Here is a 15,278-nt window from a genome sequence, read left to right as displayed (position 1 = left end):
GATTCAAAGGATTACGCATATAAATAGTGCCCGCTTGTACGCAACTTGTCTTTGAAAGTTCCATAGACAACTTTTTTTTATTAGATATTTTTTTTTTCTATGACAGCTCTGGAAATAAGGTTACCAGTAAATAATCGTATGGCATCTCGTTAATTACATTCCACAGCTTATCACATCTGCTTTACTGTAATAATTCAAAATATAAACTAAGAATCGAAATACATTACGCATATCGGCGCACCGGCGATTTCTTAGCGCAATTAAGCTGCCGATAAGAGTAGTAATTACGTATGCTAATCATGCACTTAATTCCGCTACATTTTGCGCGCAGTGTACACCTAACATGTTCCTTAATGTAGTCTATGCTTATAGCTATTTTATTCATTATCTGCACCCTGGAAATTGTTTGCCTGACAGACGTTTAAAAATGGAATTCAAATTTTTTTTTTCGCTCGAGTCGAATGTGTCAAAATTAAGCCTATGATCTTTATAATGATGACGTCTTGCCAGTTAAAGAAAAAAAAACGTTCAAGCAAATGAGCACTATTTTTATTAAAATATATCCCTTCTTCTAAATACTTTACCACAACACACAATCACAAATAGGTAAAAAATTTGCATGACTTATCAAATTATACTTACATTATAGGTAATTATCATATTAAAAAGATAAAATCCGTAGCTTATTAAATAAATAAAAGAAATACAATTTTATAAATCAAAATACTTTTTGCGTAAAGTGAACATTTTTCAAAACACAAACAGGAAGTTTAATTACTTATGTTAATTGTTAAGTAAAACATGTTTAAGATAATGCAAGTGCACCCTTTATAAATAAATCGCTTCAAATTGATTAATGTTCATGATAAATGGATTGGAGCATAATATCTATGTTATAAAAAATACCTTATATTTACGTTTATAAAATCGTATGAAACAATGTATATTCTTGCCTTCGCTTTTCCGTAAATGTTTCTCATATTTCACCAGTTTTTATGAAATTACTTATAACATGGGGCTTATCATAATAAGGAAAAATTTCGACACTAAATATACTTACTTCATACTTGAGTGAATTTTATTAGTGAAGTAGTTCTAGTTTTTTAATAAAGTATTTATTTTAAAAATTGATTATACTTATCTTTTAAATTTTATCCATCATAATATTTAATATATTTTATTAAAACCAGCCTATAACAATTGCCTCTAAATAGTTCAAAGCTTGTTCAATAGCTGTTTCTTCTTTTTCACTTTATATAGAGCTATTCAAAGCAACGTGGTAAATGTTAAAAAATATGTAATGACGATTCAAAAGTTTTTCTAGAAGAAGTCTAATCGAATAAATATATATTTAAGATTTGATTTGAGTAATGCAAGGCATATAAAATACCAATATCACCTAGCGGCAGAAGGCAGAAACCAACATCAATATAGTCAGTATTAACAATCCTGTCCTCACGCTAAAATTAGGCAATGCGTGTATTAACTTACTGCACACCACAAATGAACAAAGTGCTATTCAAAGCAGTTGGGTTTCAGTTCGCTTATGTGTACGGGAAATGTTTTTCATATTGTTGTAGCTTGGAGTTTGGTTTTTGGCGGGAAAAAGCAATCTTGATTCATATTTTCTATTGTCTTTATTTATACATGCTCCATAATATACTCTATACTATAAAGTAATGAACATTAAATTTTCTTGGCCGATTATTCTTCGTTTATCTACCTAAAAAATAATTAAAAAAAAAAACAAAAATATACAATAAAAAAGTGGTCACCCTTTATTTTTAAAGGCAGTTTTTGAGATGTATGCCTTCCCAAAATCGCTAAGCAGTACCTATATTATAAGAACATTCAAAGCATTGACAAAGAGACAATTTCCTCTTCCCGCTAACCCTAGTGTTCGTAAATGCACATTCCATATAAATTCATTAAGCATGGGCTTGCTAGTGATGTACCTACACCGAAAATGCATCCCCTTGCATCGCAACCAAGAATCGATTACAGCTAAGTGGTTATTTTCGAATCATTATCATATTTGACAGCTCAGAACCGGCTTTAGCTAATTTGTATCGAGTTTTAAATTGACAGTTCCGTATTAAATATTCATACTGAAAATAGTTGAACGTTCTCCATTTACAATTAGTTTTATGGTTTATTTCGTATGAAGCTCTTGTTTCGATTCTAGTTCTCTTATAATATTGTCAGCATCTTGAACATTTCAATGTATATGCTATTTTTTCTATAGGCTAGATGTTAAGAACGGAGAAAATCATTGATAGAGAACTTTATGTAGAGTTATAATTACCAAGCTGGTTGGTTGTTTATCAAGAGATAATTTTATCTTCCTTAATTACCGAATTAATTCAATAATCTATCATGAAATACGAAGAATTCTGATATTCTTCTTGATTCTGATAGAAGTCTGATAAAAAAATATATAAAAAATACACAATCGTTAATATATATAACGTCCCCATTATTCCATACTTGCTGAATATACTTATTTCATTAGCACCAAACCTAAGATGAATAATTTGAATGTACGGTGATGAAATATGCTCAGATAAGATTATGATAACTAAAGAATTAGGGTGGTCCTTGAGCACAGACACAGCTGTAATTAGATTTACATCTACTTCTGCAAAGCTAGAGTTTGGATAATAATCTAGACTTTTAATTGTAATTTACGGGCGAATGCTTAATGTTAGTCCTCCCCTTGCACACACTGCATGCATATTTAGTGCTGATAGTTAAGAGATTTCCAAGAAATTTGTAAGAAAGATTAAGGATGTCTGCATGTAATATACTTAAGATTTTTATGAATGTTTATCTGGAAAAAGAGAGTATCGATGGACTGGATGCTGTTTAGGATTACAGAGGACTAGATTAATATTTTTATCACTTACTTATAGGTAAGTTGTGAACCCCTTCCAAATAGATACCTGTCTAAAACATTTCATCGCTATTTCAGGCCAAATTGAACTAATGTTTAATATCTCCACCTCTATTTTCATGATCTAATCTATTCTCACACACATACAATCAGTACATTATGTTCTAACCACTCCATACCTACAAAACCTTACATAAACGCGGACCCATACATCAAAACTTTTCTTTACATTCCCAATAAATTTCGAGCCGATCCATCTTCCATCACGAGTTACCTGTCACATCCTATTAAAAACATACGCGGCCATCATAAAAGCACCAACGGTCATCAACCGCAAAAAACTATCCGATACTGAATAGAAAAAAAATTACAAAAATGTTGTTGTACAGTCAAAAAGAGCACAGATTGTCCGCGGTCGGGCCGGTCGTTATTAATTCTTGGACATTCTGCCGGCTCGGACCACAGTGGACAATTGAAAAATAAAATAACTATTATTCATTTGCGTGCAATGATATTTTATAGGAAAGTAGCTTCACTCTGTGTGGAATGGAACCGAATGATAGTATCAATTGCTTGTCATATATTTTATTTGTGTAAGTTATACTTTGTGGATTTATGAAGGGTAATTTAAATATAAACAAATACAAAACTATATTTCTGTTGTATACTTTTTGAACCATTAACTTGATGAACTCGTAGTAATGTTTTCAGAAATTGAGTAGATTATATTATGTACTAGCTATATAATATATACTTTATACTTATATTATATACAGAAATAAAAAGACGTTAGACAATAAAACTTAGGATAATAACCGTCCATAACATATTGCTTAAAGGATTTCAGTTTATCACAATAGAATTGATGACGCCTTAATAGTCTCAAATCAAACCTGTAAAAACAGTAAAACCCATCACGGATCCACCGTGACTGTTACTTTTTTGCCGTTTTATTAATAATTAAGGCTGAAAACCAAAAAATGTCAATTGCAGTCGGCGTCGCAATCGAGTGGAAAACGATGGATTGATACTACTTACACAACGAAATGATTAATTTTTTATTTCATTCCCATCAATGTGTGCTATTCGATGTCATTTGTATCCAGGGTGAGAGATCTATCCAGGGTATTCTATAAAAACAAATTACTTCGGTTTTTGAACCTTGGAAAACTATATTACAAATACCAATTTGACGTCATCATAACCCTGAAAATACAAAATGTATTCATAAAACTCTACATAAACCGTAATGAAAGTTGACAAGCTAAAATTTATATAATCAAGAACAAAAATAAACTATAAACACAGAATTAACCGCTCCTAATACATTAATACGAAATTATCTCGGAAAACATTAGCGTAGGACGGCTAAAACGGTCCCTAAGTGCACTGATTATAATGAATAATTCAACGCACAAATATATTACCCTAGGTGAATAGTCGCTGAAAATTTTGTCGCACCCTTTTTGCTTCTATTGTTATAGTGTATAGGTAACCTGACAGATCAAAGACATCCTTTGAATGCAGTTTTTGAAAGGGCCAGTGAAATCCATTTTTTAAACGACTCGTACAAAATGTATCCGGAGTCATGCTTTTTCGTTAGCTAAAGTTTTTTGAGAGAGCGCTGCAATTGTAGGCGTTTCAAAGGGAACAATATTTATTTAGCGTTAACGAATGTTGTAATCTACATCTCTCATAATGCACACGACTTTGATATTTAATCGTTTAAACGCTACGATTCTACTGTGTACCTATTTTTAAAAGAATACTGCATAATATTTACGATTGTAATTTAATAAAATACGTTTTAACATACATAACCTTTCATGTTCTAACATTGACTTTGCACGCATAAGGCCTTCTGACTTTCAAAATTCTAGCCATTCACTAGGATCATAGGTAATATGAGTCATTAGAAAGATGACTTATATCTGCCAAAGTCGGGAAAAGGTGTGTGTTGACTCTTAAACTATGTCGTGAACGCGTGGGATCCTATTTGATTTTTATTTAATATTTGTGATGTGTGGTGTGCGTGGAGAGAAATAAAACGAATGATGGTTGGTTATACACTGACTTTTATTAGAGAAATTACCCCTTTTTATAATAAAATGTAAATAGGTACTTAAACTAAATATCTATCCGATTACAGGCGTCGGATTACTATCTCTAGTTACTAATTAAGGAGAAATAATATGATATTCCAGTAACAATTAAAATAATTAAATATAATATTCTTTATAGTTTTTAAAGACACGTGTGACCTAAATTCCTTAGTGATATCTGATAGGAGTCACATTATATTTATATATAGGTATAAGTACACACCTATACCTAATACCTACATTACATCTCTCTCCTTTTTTTTTTAAAAAAAATATCTAATACATTTTTTTTATATAATATGATACGGTATTGTTCTATTTTTATGAACTATATTTTCTTTACCATTTTGTAATATTTTTACATTGAAATTCATATCACTTATTACTTTGTATGGTCCCATATAAACTTGATCCAACTTTTCTCTATTTTCTTTTTTAACAAGTAATAGATCTCCCTCTTTATAGTTAATTGAATTTGTTGTTTTATCATAATTGATTTTTCTACGTAATTTGGACTGTATTAAATTTTCTCTTGCTTCTTGCTGGGATTTTTGTAGCCTGTATTTTAACTCAATAGGGTAGTTATCAAAATTGTAAATTGGATCAATTTTATTTACAAGATTACTTGGTATACCACACAATTTACCAAATACAAGTTCATAAGGTGTATATTGTGTTTCACTATGAACCGTTGTATTATATCCAAAACACCAATATTGTAACCAAGAGCTCCAATTTTGAGTTTGGTTGTTAGTTTGAATCCTTAGAAACGCTCCCAATGTTTTGTGCGAGTTTTCTAAAGAACCAATACTTTCGTGGTGATATGCTGTTGATTGTATTTGCTTTACTTCTAACAATCTACAAACATCTTTCATAGTTGCTGAAATGAACTCAGTACCTCTGTCAGTTGCAATCGTCTGTGGAATACCGTATCGTAAAATAAAATTATCAACGAAAGCACGAGCTACTGTGTCTGTTTCCTTATTTGGTATTGGGTATGCTTCCACGTATTTCGTCAACTCACATTGTAGTGTTAGTATATAGGCATTTCCATTAACATCTCGTGTTATTGGACCAACTGTATCAAGAAATATTTTTTCAAAAGCTGAAGATGCAGTGCTAGTAATGCACATAGGTTGCTTCACTTGCTTATGAAATTTCTGCTTTTGACATTGCTCACACTTATTCACAAAGTTATATATGTCATTGTCCATATTTGTCCAGTAGTAACGTTTCTTTATGTTATTCGTCATTCTTCTTATACCAGCATGTCCACTGCTTGGTAATATATGAAAATCATTTAGTATGACCTTTTTGTCATCCATATTTTCTATTTTTACTACACCTTTTAATATGCATATCCGTGGTCCTTGCCACTTATTTATATTTTTTACTTCCTGAGCTAGCTCTTTTATTAATTTTTCATTTCTTTCATTTTTTATTATGCATAATTCTTGAATATTTTCTTTGTTACAGAATTGTTCTAATTCTCTCACTGCGAAAGCTCGTTTCAACCATGATCTAGAATTAGGATTCATTGTAACCATATTCCTTGAAGGTGTATACATAAATGTTTTTTCTTTACTATGGACATTTTCTGAACATGTCTCGTTCTTCGTATATTCGTTAGTCTCCAAATTGAATTCTATCGAATTTTTTGTCCGTTTAAGTATTTCTACGACTCTTGGGTGATCAGTCCAATCGTCAGCTTTTTCATCGTTATCCTTCTTCTTATTTTCCATTTCATCCATCATTTTTCTTTGTTTTCTAGTCATAACCATGAGGCAATTGACTTTATTATTAATAGACTTTAGGTCGTCCGTTGTTAATACTATACGAGATAAAGCGTCTGCAGCGACATTATCTTTTCCTCGCGTGTATTCTATTACAAAATCGTATTCTTCTAAACATAGCCTGAATTTGGTAAGTCGACTCGATGGGTCTTTCATGTTGAATAAGTATATCAATGGTCTATGATCTGTACAAATTTTGAACTTTCTTCCATAAATGTAAGGTCGAAAATATTTGATAGCCCATACAATTGCTAAAAGTTCCTTTTCTATCACAGGATAGTTTCTTTCAGCTTTGTTTAAAGTACGACTGGCATATGCTACTGGTCTTTTGTCTTGATTTGATAAAACAGCTCCAATCGCTAACCCTGAAGCGTCTGTATGAATAATGAACTCATTACTTTCTTCAAAATTTGGATATTGCAATAAAGGCGGGTTACATAGTGTATGTTTTAAAGTTTCAAAAGAATTTTGACAATCTGTAGTCCAATTGAAGTTAACATTTTTTCTGGTTAAATTATTTAAACTTGCTGTAATGTTTGCAAAATTTGGTATGAACTTTCTATAATAATTGGCAAACGCAACAAACCTTTTGACTTCATCTGCGTTTTTAGGAGTTGGATAATTTTGCATGACTTTAATCTTTTCTGGATCTGGTCTTATACCTTCTGGTGTAACGATGTGACCTAGGTACAAAAGATCTTTTTTCAAAAAATTACATTTTAATGGGTTTAATTTCATATTTACTTTTCTTAAACGTGAGAATACATCAATAAGATTTTTATTATGCTGATTTAAATTTCTTCCCATCACAATAATATCATCCAGATAGACTATGCATTTTTCATAATTTAATCCTGATAATGCAATTGTCATCGCTCTACTGAATGCGCTAGGGCTTGTTTTTAGACCCATTGGTAAACGTTTCATTTGATAATGTTTATCAGCTACAAATGCTGTATATTTTCGGCTTTCTGCATCTAATTTCATTTGATAATAGCCCTGATTGAGATCTAAGTGACTAAAATACATAGCTCCTGATAAAGAGTCCAATATTTCGGTAATATTTGGCAATGGGAACTTATCGTCTTTGATACAATCATTTAGTTTTCTGTAATCTAGTACAACTCTCCATTTCTTTTCACCATTTGCTCCTATTTTCTTAGGCACTATCAGTAATGGGCTGGACCATTCTGAAGTTGATTCCTCGATAATATCGTTGTCTATCATTTCCTGTATTTGTTTACTAATTTCCGCTTTCTGTGAATGAGGTAGTCTGTAAGGTTTAGAGTAAACTGGATTGGTATTTTCTTTTAAGTGTATTTTCTGTTCGTATAAATTGCAAGTGTTCAGTCGATCACCCGACAAGTGGAATATATCTGCAAACTTAGCACATATACTTGCAATACTTTTCTGTTCTTCTGTGTTCATGTTTTCTAGTTTCAGTAAATCGAATAACCTTTTAACTCTTTCTCCATTGTTTGTTACTTCTTCAAATGTAAAGCATTCAAACTCGTCTAAAGGTATTATTTCGGGTGTGAAACAATGTAAAACTACTTCTGTTTCCCTAGTATTCATAATATGTATCGATATTTTTCCATTTCTGGCTTTATTCAAAGTATTAGCTATGAATACTCCATCACACACCTCTTTTGAAGTTATTACACAGTTGCTAGTATGGTTCGTTTTTATATTAATTATTTTTTCACATCTGGGTGGCAGTTTTATGCTTGTTGTGTTTATATCTTCTGTTGAAAACATGTCTATTGGTATTGTTGTATACTTTGAATCTGTTTGAAGCGTTAATGTTTGGTTTTCAAAATTTAGTAATGATTTGTATCTCGACAAAAAGTCTTGCCCGAGTATACCGTCAATGTTTAATGGTAATGTTTTAAATATATGAAATTTATGTTCAAATTTTTCATTTTTACATTTCAATGTTAATTTTGTATATCTGTCTGAGGTTATTTTTCCACCAATGCCCTTAATTTGTGTTGTTTTTTGGGTAACTTTGTGTTTAGTATGTTGTATAGCAATATCTTTAATTATAGATAAGGATGCTCCAGTGTCTAATAGAAAATTTAGTTTTTTATGATTTATATAAAATTTTACTGAATTCATGTTGTTATAACTTAATACGAATTCATTATTGTCGAAAAAACCACTTCGGTATCGAGCTTTGCTCATCTTCGTCCTCTTCGTTTTGCGAACTTTGGGCCAAATTTACCTGCTGGTTTCTGTTTTTATGAGTATATGGTTGAGTACTACGGGTATTTGATTTATTCCTTCCGTTTGTTTTACCTCGACCTCTTTGAAAATTCTCTTGATTCCTACCACATGAATAGTTGGTGAATGTATTCTTAAATTGTGTTTTTGGTGACCGTGAATTAGTATAGGAATATGATTTTCCACAGTGTCTAGATCCTTGGAGTCCCCGATGATAGGGTCTTCCTTTTGCAAAGAATACTTGGTCAGATGATGGAGAAGTCATCGTTACTTCCTCATCCTTTGCGCCTTGAATAGCGTCCTTTAACGAATTGTAATTTCGTGCAGCTATAACAGTTTTCAATCTGTCATTCCGTAGACCATCGGCGAATTTATGTATTGCCTGTTTTTCATTTATGGATTTCAGAATACTGAACGTGTCTGAATTTCCTTTTGATTGTGAGATGGTAAGGTTAACAAACAGTTGCTCGAGCTCTGTTCCAAATTTATCTATCGACCGATTTCCTTGATAACAATTTAATAGTTTTTTCTGCAAAGCGATTTCTGACTTAGTAGTTAGGAGGTGCTTTTTCATGTCACTAACCATTTCTTCTACGCTACTATAGGTATCTTTTAATCTTAATTTCGCGTTTCGTGACAACCGTGTCTTGCAAACAAATTGAATAAGATTTGTAATACTTTCTTTTGAAATCATTGTCACATATAATTCAATAGCATCTATTAACTGCAGAGTGACATTTTCTGTGTCGTCCATTACGGGCAACAGAGAAACTGCCGTTTTTAATTCAAATTCTGGTTTTGTCGACATGATTGTCATAAGATTTTTGATTTTATCAAAAAGACTATCTATTTCTAATTTTACACTTAATTCTTCTACTTTAATTTCTACCACTTGTATATAGTTTTTATACTCCTTGTATATTTGTTTAGCTACTTCGTATTTTTCGAATGCTGTTTCACTTTTAAGACGTTTAATTCCAAACTTAACTAAATATTGCTTAATTTCTAGCAAATCATTTAAATATTTTTGTAATATTATATTAGACATTTATGTTTATTATTATATATTTATATATATTATTTTATTTTAAACATAATTTTAACTAATATCTTAATTATATTTCTACATAAAGGATAAACGTGATTAAATAAAAATAGATTAGAGGGAAAGGAAAAATTGCCACTTACAAGTATACTGCGAGTCACTGCACACACTAATTGCCACTTTTGAACTGGGTTTTCAAGTTGTGTTTTACTTTTTATATCCCTTTAAACCGAGGCGCGACGTGACTTCAAAACTATTTCCGTAGCTTGCCGCTGTATCTTCTTTGTAAGTCGCTTGTGCATCTTCTTGTAAACAGAATACGCCAATATTATTCCACAAATGACTGCTATTACCACGGTCAAATTGAACATAGTTTCTGATTTTTCCCAGGGTGCGATGTTGTTTGGTGCGTAGTTGTTCTGTCCGCTCTGTGTTATAAATACTTCTTCTTTTTCGACTTCTTTAGATTGCTGCTTGCCCATTTTGTCTTTACCAATCTGCGTATGTAGAATCTCTTTCCCAACTTATTTTGTATAAAAATAATTCTCCAATTCGGTGTAATTCTCCATAATAATTTATTATGAAGCCTTCGGCTCTCCGTATGAAGATGAAACTCCGATTTCAGCGCCAAATAAGGAACGTAATTCTAGAAAGCTGTTATCCGACGCGCTCGCACTGGCAGGGTCGCCATGTGATGTGTGGTGTGCGTGGAGAGAAATAAAACGAATGATGGTTGGTTATACACTGACTTTTATTAGAGAAATTACCCCTTTTTATAATAAAATGTAAATAGGTACTTAAACTAAATATCTATCCGATTACAGGCGTCGGATTACTATCTCTAGTTACTAATTAAGGAGAAATAATATGATATTCCAGTAACAATTAAAATAATTAAATATAATATTCTTTATAGTTTTTAAAGACACGTGTGACCTAAATTCCTTAGTGATATCTGATAGGAGTCACATTATATTTATATATAGGTATAAGTACACACCTATACCTAATACCTACATTACATATTCTTTTACTTGATACAATAACACTAATTAGATACTTTTAGATGATAAAACATGATGAACAACGAGTTTGTTTTCTTGCACTAATTGTTAACGTCGTTTAAATGAAATTTCTACATAAAAGTGTTAAAAAATCAAGTGAATCTCGCAAAACTGAAAGTCTGTCGCAATAAAAATGTCATAGCAGAAAATAATTACCATTTAGTTCCGTTTGCCGTTAATTATCATAATGAAGGAAATAATTGCGAATAAATTTTTCTTGACGTCGCTTTATGAGCCAAGTATTTTTAGTTCTCTCGCCAACATTTTTAATTTTAATTTAAATTTTATAACTCGCTTTGGTTGAGAGCTTGTTTTGTAAGTGGGTAAGCTGTGGGTTCAATTGCCAAAATAATGAGAATTTATTTCAGAGATGTTCCGCAAATTATGATGATTTTGAACTCACTTCATTTGGAAATCACTTGCTTACATTAAGGATTCTATTATATGATAATACGTAGGTATTGTTAAGAAATAAAAATAATAAATTGATTAATATTTGCCCTAAGATAATATTATATACCAGAGTACAATTACGGGATAATTTCAAAATATTAAATGTCTTTGCCATACACACTTCATGCAATATTGAATACAAACATTGATAGATATAATCGACATGGCTCGCTCGCCTCATAAATAATATAGAAACAAAAAAACTTGAAAAAAACTAATCGTGACTTGTCCTGCAAACGAGATGTCTGTCAAGCAAATCTGTCTCTTATTGTACTTACTAACCGCTCTCACAGCATTAACATTTTATTATCATTTCCCTCCCGTCATTAGGGTTGAAATTTGAATATCTTCGGATCGGAAATGCACAAATTAAGCGAGTGATCTGTTGGCAGTAACTGTAATGAGCTGAAAGGTACGTAATGACGAGGACAGAACAAAACAACACTCTTGCTTGCCTTAGCGAACTCCAGTAACGATCGCTGTTCGCTAAATGTGGAACTGCTTTGATTTTTCTTTATATTGGCTTTTGTTTGTTTTTGTACTTTGTGATAAAACGTAAAAATATCGTTCCAGTTAACTTGTGGTAAAAAGATGATCGATATTATACGGCATTAAAATGTTAATATTGCTTATAAATATCAGTAACTGCTACATTAATTTACTATGTAAAACAACCCCAAAAACAAGATGCATTTAGATATTTTAATTCTATTTTTTGCTCTATCTTGCAAACCATAGTCCCAGCTACGTCTGCTATAACTTGTATCTCTATAATTATTATTAAAACAAATTAAAAAGTTAGTATTTTAAGTATTTTAAGTGGGACTTTTATGAATAAATATCTGTATTTTTTCGTTATGTTTTATATTATATGTGTCGTCTCTATATCATATCAAGAAACGTCCATTCTCAACAATAACTTCACTTCTAAAATAATTAATCGTCGAATCATCGCCTAACAATAACAAAAAAACAACCTCTCCACCCTTGGCGAACATCAGCTCGTTATTAATAAGGAACGGTAGCAGTGCACAGACGGACAGAGCGACATTTGTAATGATACTAAATAGTTGCGCGCGGTAGGTGCCCCGCTTACCAGTAATGCGTTCACAACCGCGGGATGGTGTTATGCAATATTGTGATTATTGGTGAATAGTGACCATGCTTTTTACTTTATCATTTTTATTATTTGGCAACTAAAGTAATAGGTTAAAACCGTAGATATTGATTCTACTGGAAATAGATGGGATTTCGGTTGGATATTTTTTCCTGGTTATTTAGTTGTAAAGAAAAGAAAGATTTTGATGAATGTACAAGTGAAAGTTTAGAGCACGGCGAACAATTTCGAAAAATTAAGAAGAAAAAATTTGTATTACTATAAAAACCACGCTACAAATTACATTAAGTGAATTAAATGCAGAATTAGAATCAGCTAGGTAAGCCGTAAGACCACGTAAGACGTAGATAGGTATATTATTATAATAAAGATAGGAAAATCTTTGTCAAGTTTTTTTTTTTATAATTATCTATTACTCGCTTTGCTCCGCTCTTTAGCGTTATGATATATAATTATATAGCCTATAGCCTTCCTCGATAAATAGGCTATCTAACACCGAAATAATTTTTCAAAGTAGGTTTTTCAATTTCGCCGGAAGTAGTTCCTGAGATTAGCGCGTTCAAACAAACAAACAAACCGACTCTTCAGCTTTATAATATTAGTATTGATTAAATGAAACAGATAGGAAGGAACAAAATCAATTCCTATAAGAAATATTTAAGAAAAGTTCGGTTTATTATTAGAATTTATCTCTAGGTAGAGGCTTAAAATGTTTTAAAATTAAAACAAGTTCCATTGCCGTAAATAATTATATATTTTGTATTTTAAACGAAATAGTGTCAGTCGATAAAAGTCCTACTAAAAAGTTACTAACTTTAATTTACTGCCAAATATTATCAGCACACTCATTATTTGTTGAATAAAACCATCAGTAAAAGTAGATACCTAAATGAAAAAAAGCTAAATCTCCAAATTGAGTCGTCTTTGATCCATTTCAATTATAATTCTAAATTGTAGAACTTTCAGTAGGCAAAACCATTATTGTTTATTGGCATTAATTACCGACTGAATTAATCAGTTTCTTTTTAATCCATACACTACCGGAAGTATAAAGGTTGATTTTGCTATATAGGTAATTACAATATAGTTATAGCTACAAAGTCAGTTTGAAATTAGACATCTGTATGAATAATAAAAAAACAGCCTCCGCTAGCTCAGCTGTAGCAGTATCTCATCGGTCAATGTGACATTATTGCATATGAATAGAGAAATAACACGTAAAAACAACCATCACGAACACCCGAGCTCTTATACCACTAAACATCGCACTAAATAATATTTCACGCGAAATATTAGCAGTGCTTAAAGCAATCCAGTCAATAAGTCAGAAGCACCTATCTGCGTAATGTCTCGGCAGCATTTACATATTTTAATGAGCACCGCAGGCCTATCTGCTCTCATGTATACCCGTTGCTAGACATAGACCAGATCGCTATGCTATTAGTTGTAGGAATTTGAACGTGTGTCCACGAGTAATATTAATAGTATTGCATTTTAATAGCTCGTGATAGCTTTTTTGGACGATATCTTCCTTGGAGATTTGGCAACTAATCATTTAGATAAATATTGTGTTGTGCAAAGGTTGTGCATCTTTTGGGTAAATAGCGTGGTATGTAATAACTAACTATAAATATTTACAAAGATAGGGAAGCGTTAAATTAGCTTCATCTTGTCAAACTAGCATCGGGGATGTTACCATACCAAAGCAGTATCTTCGTGAATGCCTTCTGTTTGTCGCGATTCACACTCTACACTAACAGATTATCTTATCTGTAACTTGCTTCTTCTCTCTGCATAGATAGACTTGATTCAGCATCAGTGAGGTGTTTCGTGTGGCTTTAAATCCACTTCCAATGGAAAATCCTCTTGCTATGATTTAAAATTAGGAACGCTACCTAGAGATTACCTGTAAATATAGGTATAGTTCTACCTATTTATTCTGATTCATCTTTTATCTAACTAAATACTTTTGCGTTGCTCAAGAATATTTTAACAGCAATCGCAGTATTATAAATTCGAAATTCTGTTTCCACATAAGTAGGTAGGTACCTACTTGTTGCATATACGCAAAAAGTAATTAACAGATAAGATTGATTTGGAGATAGATTATAAAATATAACCTAGAGTTATTATTTAAGCTATAATTTTTAACCGACTTCAAAAAAAAGGAGGAGGTTATCAATTCGGCCGGTATATTTTTTTTTTTTTATGTATGTACACCGATTACTCCGAGGTTTCTGAACCGATTTACGTGATTCTTTTTTTGTTCGATGCGGGATGGTGTCGAATTGGTCCCATAAAAATTTTATTCGAATAGGCCCAGTAGTTTTTATTTTATGAGCATTTTTGTCTGTAGGTATTTGTAAATTTTGCAAGTGCAAGTTTGAAGTCGGTTGTTTTTAACGCAGTTATCATTACTTACAGGCCGTAGCGTAGGTACAATTAAGACAGAATTATAACACTTTTATAAATTACGTGCCTTTGCAAATTGTAAGTTTCTCATCTTTCATAGCTGCAATTTACACCAAAGTTTAATTTAGACCAGCTATCACCAGTAAAAACAAAACATACTAATGTTAATTATAAAA

Source organism: Colias croceus, chromosome 12, assembly GCF_905220415.1.
Source record: "Colias croceus chromosome 12, ilColCroc2.1".
Classification (NCBI taxonomy): Eukaryota; Metazoa; Arthropoda; class Insecta; order Lepidoptera; family Pieridae; genus Colias; species Colias croceus.
The sequence above is the reverse complement of the archived record's forward strand: the minus strand, read 5'-3'. Positions refer to the sequence as shown.